Raw genomic sequence first — 8,606 nt, 5'->3', positions numbered from 1 at the left:
AATGGTGAATCTGTATCTTCCTCTTCTGCATCGGGAAGACAATGATGCCTTCTGAGTCGATGCATTGGGGAGGAGAGCATGAAGTGTATCTTACTTAGTGCTTTCATTGGAGGAGCAATGTCTGGGAGGAAGCTTATCTGGCAAACGTGCTTGTAGTGAAGACACTTCTGTGGTAGGCCGCTTGAGACACACTAGTCTGGATGACACCCCCATGATGCATGAGCGTCTGTTTGTTAACATGTGCATTAGGTGGAGCTTCTTGCAGAGATGAAGAATCGGAGATTGCGCGTCTAAGAGACTTGTCCGTTAAATGTGCATCTCACTGACTTGTCAAAATTATACGAGCTTGGTGATGTGCATGCCTTGGTAGACATGCCAGAAGACACAGTCAACCCAGGTCAAAGCGCTGGAAGGATCCTATCTTGGGATGCATCTCTATAGGGCATGTTTGGAGGACCTGCTAGAAGAGTAGCTAAACTGACTGGGAATCACTTGCCAGGAGACATTTGCCCTTGCAAAGGAAAGATCCTCTTGAGAGGAGACTAGTCTCCCCTAAAAGGTCCCTGGACAGGCAATTGAAAAACGAAAAAACCTGAAAAAAGCACTGCCTTTAGGGAAGGCCTGCTCCCACTCAAGCTGAAATAAAGACACCACTCGGGAGGAAGACTGTTCCGTTTCCAGAAGGCCTCAGTACCTCGAGAGATGTCAAGGCAAGTGGTAAGTGAAAGGTTATGGTTTAACCACTTCACGATGACTTCGAGAGTACTTAGGACTTCTTCCCCAAGGACGAAAACCACATAAGACATGAAATTCAGTCCCTTGAATGCCAGGCAGGGACAAAACTAAAAAAAGGCTCTCAACAAACAACAAACACTTCCAAGAAGCCTTTGGATGCAGTCGAAGCCTCTGCAGGAACACGTGAAGAAAAACCACTTACATGCCAGAAAGTGCTGAACATTTGCTAAAAGCCCTTCAAAACACAATCCATAAACACACTGGAAAAGAAAGAAAACATAGTTATGCCAAAAACTCCTGCTGTGCTCACTAACAGCTGATATCTAAACGTGTTGTCAATGAGCTGCCGGTGATGGTCATCTCCACTCTGTCAATAGGTAAATTACCAGTCTATTGTTACACCTAATTAACTGCTGTATGCCGACTTCACTTGTCTATTCTCCTAAGTAAAAGATGATGGTATGTACAGTATTCATGTAGGAATAAACAGTTTGTATGCTTCTGCATTTTCAAAATATTTATTATACGGGGCTTCAATTTACCTGAATTTAAGGATTTGGAGAATTTTGATGTAATATCTATGGTAATTTCAGAAAATCTTTATACAGTTCCATTATTTTCTGGTGTATTCGAAATGATTAAAAATGAGAAGCATACAAAAATGACAAATTCGTAGATAATTTGTATTTTTCCTAACTATACAAACCTTAGCTATTTAATAGGGGTATTACTTTCAGCGCAGCTGAAATGACGAGCCATTAAAATTTAACGAGGGTTTACTACCCACACCGCTAGTTAGGGGGGGTAGGGGAGGGTAGCTTGCTACCCCCCCCCCCTCACACACACACCTGTGCTTGAGCTCACTTTGCTTGGAGGTAGGACTTCAAGGGGGATAGGGCTGGCGGGCAAGTTTGATTAAATAGCTAAGGTTTGTATACTGTAGTTTGGAAAAATACAAATTATCTATGAATTTGTCATTTGTTCCGTAACTGGAATACAAACCACGCTATTTAATAGGGGTGACTCACCCATTAGGAAGGGTGGACGTCCCTGCCAGTCTGGCTTTTTGGCTTTACCCGGGGGCTCGTTATTTGAGTGTGTAAGCACCCAAGAAATAAGGAGTCCCTGCACCTTGCTAGAACCTTGCTACGCAAGGACTGCGGCCTACGCAAGCTGTGTGAAGGTATGAAGAAGTGTGACTCGTCCTAGGAAGTTGTCCTGAAGTTCTTTAGATGGAAACTTGTAGCCTAGGACTTTCCCAATACCACCTCGTCAGGGTATGGGGACGTAACAGTATTAATCTTAATACTAGGAACACAAGGAAGCATAGTTTACTCGCAGTGGTTTGAGGTCAGCTATGCAGAGAACCCAGGATGCTGCTTTCCCCACGAGAGGGTAGGATGAAGAAAAGAATAAGAGCCAGTCAAATCTTTTCATTCACGCAGACTAAAACTGGGTAACAGTGCCCTGAACCTTCTGCTACTTGTCCAATAAGGAGCTTGAGGTATACAACCAGCTGTTGTGCAGCCACCACTGGACCGATAGAGATCGTATCGAGTTCCTGTGGGTTACGTCTTGCAGGAGAAAGGTTGTGAAAGTCACCTGGAGCATTCACATTCTTTCTTGTAAAACCTGCATCGCAGAGTAATCTGCTAAGAAGGACCAGGGGCATAGTTATGCCCCTGACACTGTGAGTCGTCATGTCGAGATGATGTTTCGGCGATCCTCCTCTAGTCTCTCTTGGTGTTGACAAGAGGAGGGACCCGGGCAGGCTGTTGCCATTTTCCTTAGGTAAAGTCTCATACTTCACCCTGAGGTACAGCAACGGATAACCTGGATCGACCGTTACCTAGTTGAGACTTGTGTAGGATCCGTCACCTCTGGAGACTGTGTCTGGTGACATACTCAGGGACGAAACTGACCCTTGTCTTTCGCCCTTCTCAATAATGGGCGATGTCGAAAGAGAGACCATGAAGTTCCTTAACTTGTATGGTTGCTGTCCGAGTGTGTAGGAACATTGTGTTCTTAAATCAGGAGGAAATTCGTTGCCTGGTGAAGTGGAACACAAGGAGGTCCCTTTAGGGATTGGAGATTGAACTATGTTCTGAGAGGAAAGTCTCAATTCCGACTGGGGAAACGCTAGTAGTAAGTCCGTATGAGTTAGGAAAAGTCTATCGATGAAAGGGTGTCCCTTTCTTTCAGTATAAAGGTGAAGGATCAAGGTTGAGTGATCATCTTTACCTATCGAAACTGAATAGGGGATCTTTTCCTCTTGCATATACTTCAGGATTCCGCTAATGCTGGAATCGAGGTATCGAGAGAAGAGACTTTCCCATGACACCCACCCCACAAGACGTGATACTGCCTGGTAGACTGATGTTGAGGAACTCCTCAGGTATCTAGACAACCTCTTTGTAAAGAGTTATTGGGTAGTCTTCAGGCGTACACTCATAGCAAAGCTATAGCTTGTGGTAGGTGTCGAAGTGGGTTGTCTGATATACGGAGAGGGTTCTCTTGGAGGCTCTATCAGGAGCTGCAAAAGGTTTGGAGACCTTTCTGCATAATGCCCTAGCAGAGCTAGGAGAGTCCTTGATAGGTTGACTGATGTTCTAGCCTTGTTGAGTGCCCTTCTCTAGATAAAACAGGGACGAGATGTAAACGTCATTGTTGTACCCACCGTTGTTGCCAGAGCGCCTTGGGGTCTAGGGCTGGTGAGCAACGGTAGCCTGAGGTTCAGGGGCATTGTGAACAGACCCCCTGGTTGGAGGACCTCATAAAGTCGGGACTTTGTCGGCTACATGGCGATCCAAAGTCCATTCGGTATACCTATCCGAGATGCTGTGCACAGATTGTCGGCGAGCCTGTTCTTCCAGTCTGGAATGAAGCGGGCTGAAATTGGTAACGAACGGGCTTTGGCCCATCTTAGTGTTTATACTATTAGATGGGAAGATTCTACAAGCCAGATCCTATTTGCTTGTCGATGTGAGTCTCTATGTGGTGTGCGGTGTGTCGTCCATCACATCACTGAGTGGTCTGTTAGGAACCGATGAGGCTGTTGAAGGACCTGAAAGTTGGCCTTCATCTCTTAAGAGATCTAAGTAAAGGTACCTTCGGGCTCTGTCCAGAGGGCTGAGGTCGTGTGGTGCAGCACTATGGTCCCTCCTTTCTTCTTTATCCGACTCGTCTCTCCTGGAATGGAAGTCGTTCTCGTTTCGAGAAGGTTTTTGTGGAGATTGGTGTTTAGAATCATTCCTAGATACTGTACACCAGCCTCCTGGGAAGGAAGTAGGGAAGATTCCGTAGGTTTACCCTGATCACTGGATCTTGGTAAAAAGACTTCAGAAATTCCAGTGTTAATGCAAGGTTGCCACTGAGTCTGCTAAGGTCAGTCAGTCGTCCCGAGAGAGCGGAGACGGAAGCTGATCCTGTGAGACCAGGATGGGTGTAATGGAAAGACCGAAGCACAGTGCCTTGACCTGGTGTTTCTTGTTTGTCTAGACTGAATTTCCCAACATTCCTAGATGGATGGTTTGGACCTGGGAGTAAGTGTCCTTAAGGTCCAGTGTGCAAATGAAGACCTGAGGTCTTAACCTTCGATCGAACTCCAACATGGAGTGGGCATCGACCCAAAGGGACAGCTCCTTGGTGATCCTTTTGTATGGAAGATTGTTGACGCTGAAGTCTTGACTCGTGTCGTAAAGGAACAGAAGCGATATCCAGTGTAAGGATTCTTCTCTGAGAGAGAATTTCTTTAGAAGGAAGGCCACGCTTAGCCTTACCACACGCCCTGATGGGATTGATGCTATTCCTTAGAATAGAATTAATCTGGCGAATGTTAATCACTGGTTAACCGTTGGGTATCGTGGATACTGTGCAGTTGGAGAGTGCTCGCAAGTAGTTCCCTGTTGGCAAGCCGTTGATGAGGGTTGTCGAACGTTTACCGATCACTTCAGCGTGATGGCAAACTGCCAGTAGCGAGAAGTATGTTGTATAACTTCTGATCTAGGAACTACAGGAAGCGGTTGACTAGCAAGTTCGAGTCACGAACTGCTGGCAAATAACAGATGACCATGAATCGGTGGTCTGTGCACCGATGGTGAATTCATGAACAGCCAGCTAATTATGATCCCCCCTGTTTGGTCAGAGATCAGCGAGCTGAGTTCAATGATCGAAGAAAGATGAGCTGCCCATTGGTGATCTAGTGATCAGCAAGCTGATGACTGGTTATTGACTAGCAATCGGTGATTGGAAATGCTAGCAATTGGAGATCGTTAGTCATTGGAGGGACTAGAGGTCAAAGATCAGCAATGAGCCAGCAATTGGCGATCTGGTGATCGGCGACCTAGCGATCAGTAAACTGTGAACTAGCCATCAGCAAACAGTGATCTAGAGATCAGTCTGTTGATGCCGCTAGTCTGTCAAGGAAAAAAGAAACTTTAGAAGAGACAGGGACCAAGGATTCCCCGATTCGATTCCCTTGTAGGATGGAATCTTCGGGATCTTGAATCCTCTGCGGAGCCTTATTCCTCTTTTCCCGGTGGCAATGTTTATGTGCTTGCGGGGAGGAATGGGGCAATGGCGACCTGTCCAAAAAGTTTTACTCCTTTTTACTGACAATTGCCTGAGTGTGTAGGTGAGTCTGGAGCAATGGCACACAGGATGGTGCTGGTGCTTAATATCTGCCTGGAGAGCAGGCAAGCGCTGATTCTTAGACAAGAGCTGGTGCATTGGATCTGCGAGCCTTGACTCTGTGGCAAGAGCTGGCGTATGAATCCGGGGACCGTAACTGCGCAGGAAAGTGAGGAAGATTGCTGGCGCGCCGTAAGGCACTGTGTAGTTTGTGCATTCTCCCTAGAATGCACCGAAGCGTGTGACTGGTTGTGCAAGAGTGGGAGCATTGGCGCCTGCGTGAGAGTACTACGTGGAGATTGTTGGCGCGTGCGTGCGGAAGACCATCGGCACCCGCACGTTGAAGATCGTCGGAGCGCACGGAAGGCTGTGTGCTTACACTCAAGATTATTGGAGCGCGCACACGCGAAGGCCGTCAGAGCGCGCACACGCGAAGGCCGTCAGAGCGCGCACACGCGAAGGCCGTCAGAGCGCGCACACGCGAAGGCCGTCAGAGCGCGCACACGCGAAGGCCGTCAGAGCGCGCACACGCGAAGGCCGTCAGAGCGCGCACACGCGAAGGCCGTCAGAGCGCGCACACGCGAAGGCCGTCAGAGCGCGCACGTGCTGGATACCATCGGCGCCTGCGCAAAGAAGAAAGTCGGCACGCACACGAGCAATACTGTTGGTGCGCGTGAGGGAGACCCCAGGTGCTCGCGCGGGGGAGAAAGTCGTCCGTGCGCGCGGAACTGTTGCTGCGCGCGCGTGCCAGACTATGAAGCGCGCGCAAGAGCATTGGCGCTTGCATGCGTGGAAAGTCATCGATGCGCGCGCGGGAGACCATTGGCACCCGCACGCGGAAGACTATCGGCGCGCGCGGGACTATTGGTGCGCGTGCAGGAGACCATCGGTACCTGCGCGCGGAAAAGATCGTCGGCGCTTGCGCGCGGAAAAGATCGTCGGCGCTTGCGTGCGTAAGAAGATCGTCGGCGCTTGCGTGTAAGAAGATCGTCGGCGCTTGCGTGCATAAGAAGATCGGCGAGCGCGAAACCATCAGTACCCGCGCGCGGAAGATAGTCGCCGCTTGAGCGCGTAAGAAGATCATCGGCGTTTGCGCGCGTAAAAAGATCGTTGGCGCTTGTGCACGTAAGAAGATCGTCGGCGCTTGTGCGCGTGAGAAGATCGTCAAGCGCGCGCGCGTAAGATTGGCGAGCGCGCGCAAAGGTAACAGTACGCGCGCGGGAAACCATCGGTACACGCGCGCGGGAAACCATCGGTACCCGCGCGCGGAAGATCATCGGCACTTGCGTGCGTAAGAAGATCGTCGGCGCTTGCGTGCGTAAGAAGATCGTCGGCGCTTGCGTGCGTAAGAAGATCGGCGAACGCGCGCTAGTAGGTTGGAGGGTCAGCTGTCAGGATGATCAGGAACTGGGATGTGCCCTTTAAAAAAGGGTGGGCATCCCTCGATGAGGACTGTAAGAAGGTTTGCTTTAGAGTCCAGGACCGAAGTCCTTTGTTGCAGCGCAAGGTTGCGCTGGTAGATCGGTAGGGTAGCTGGCAGGACGATCAGGAACTGGGATGTGCCCTTTGGAAGGGCCAGCATCCACCGATGGGACCGTAAAAGGTCCGTGTTAAGAGTCCAGGACCGGAGTCCAAAGGAATACGTTGCAGCACAATACTGCGCTGGTAGGTAGGTCACTGGAAGGTCTGCTTGATCCTCTGAGGAGTTATCTCTATGAGAGGCCTCTCCCGCGAACGAGAGAGGTGACTACTTCGTAGAAGAGACTTGAAGACACTCGTGATGACGCCCCTTAGGGCCGGGGTATCAGCAAGCTGACCTTATCAGTAGCGATCCTCCGAAGAGGAGTTTCTATGAGTGGCCTCTCTCGCAAACGAGAGAGGTGACACTTTGTAGAAGAGACCTGAAGACACTCGTGATGACGCCCCTTAGGGCCGGTGGATCAGCAAGCTGACATTAACAGTAGCAATGCTCCGAAGAGGAGTCTCTATGAGTGGCCGGTGAACACTTCGTAGAAGAGACTTGCCAAGACTGTGCTCCACCCCTGAAGGAAGAGAAATTCAGCAAGGGGGGAGAGAAGTCTGGCCGAAGGACAGCAACAGTAGTCAGAGGCGATGAATTTATTAAGGTATGGGAAGTTCTCCCTCTGAAGGGAGAAAACAACCTCACACCCCTGGAGGCGAACCTCCTGTAGCATTCTAAGATGATCTGAAGTGCTGGCCATGTTGTCACGGGAGTACTTTTAAGAGAAGGGATGACGCTCATGACGACGTCCTCTGAGGGACGGCAGTGACAGCACATTCCTCAGGCATGAACAGGACAGCTCTACTTAGTTGGCACTCTTTAGTCGAACGAAGAAAAACTGCATAGTTAACTGGGAAAATAAAATTAAATAATTATTTAACAGAAATTCCCTAGGGAGAAACTCCGAAGAGGAACCCCGAGGGAATAACATAAAATAAGAATTAGATATGCGCCCTTCCTTCCCCCGATGACATCCACGGGAGAAGGGGGGGAGCGGAGTAACTGTAATAAAAACAGAATTATAACAGAATTATAATTATCCAAATCATCTAAGAATATTCACTAATAGTGAGAACCACTGACCCCCCCGAAGGGAAGTGTTCCCCATGGAGAAAGCTGAAAAGTTAAAATACAATTAGATTTCACTAAAAATAATTGAGACAAACGGAATAGCAACCTAACCCGCACACGGTTAAGGAGCTTCCGTAATAGTACGTAGTTGTAGTAATGGTGAACGACCTCAAGTAGAGAGAGACCGTAGTCAATCTTTAAAAGGCCACATTCCCTTCGCTCAGAATCCAAGTTTTCCGTAGGAAAAGAGGAAAGGCGAAGACAATAGTTGAATGAGGAGGGTCCAGGTGATGACGATTCCCCTGTGGCGGCCGAGTTAATGGATATATGCCGACGGGAAGACCGATAGACCAGAGAGCGAGAGGCCGTTCCCCACCAAGTGGAACTGTGCTGGCCTTGCTACTATGCAAGTGTTGTTGTCGTATATCACACACACCGCACAAACACTGAAAAGAAAACTTACTACATTTCTATACACATATATATACATAAACATTAAGGATGTTTATATAAATATTTACAATTATAAGAAAAAGTAAGTAAAAAGACAAAAATTAATGGCAGTCCAAAATAGGCGAGGAGAGAGAGAGAGGAAACAACCGTTCTTGCTCCGAGCCAAAAGTAAAGTGAGCTCAAGCACAGGTGTGTG

The sequence above is a fragment of the Palaemon carinicauda genome, chromosome 37, assembly GCF_036898095.1.
Source record: "Palaemon carinicauda isolate YSFRI2023 chromosome 37, ASM3689809v2, whole genome shotgun sequence".
NCBI classification, from domain to species: domain Eukaryota; kingdom Metazoa; phylum Arthropoda; class Malacostraca; order Decapoda; family Palaemonidae; genus Palaemon; species Palaemon carinicauda.
This window is presented reverse-complemented; position numbering follows the sequence as displayed.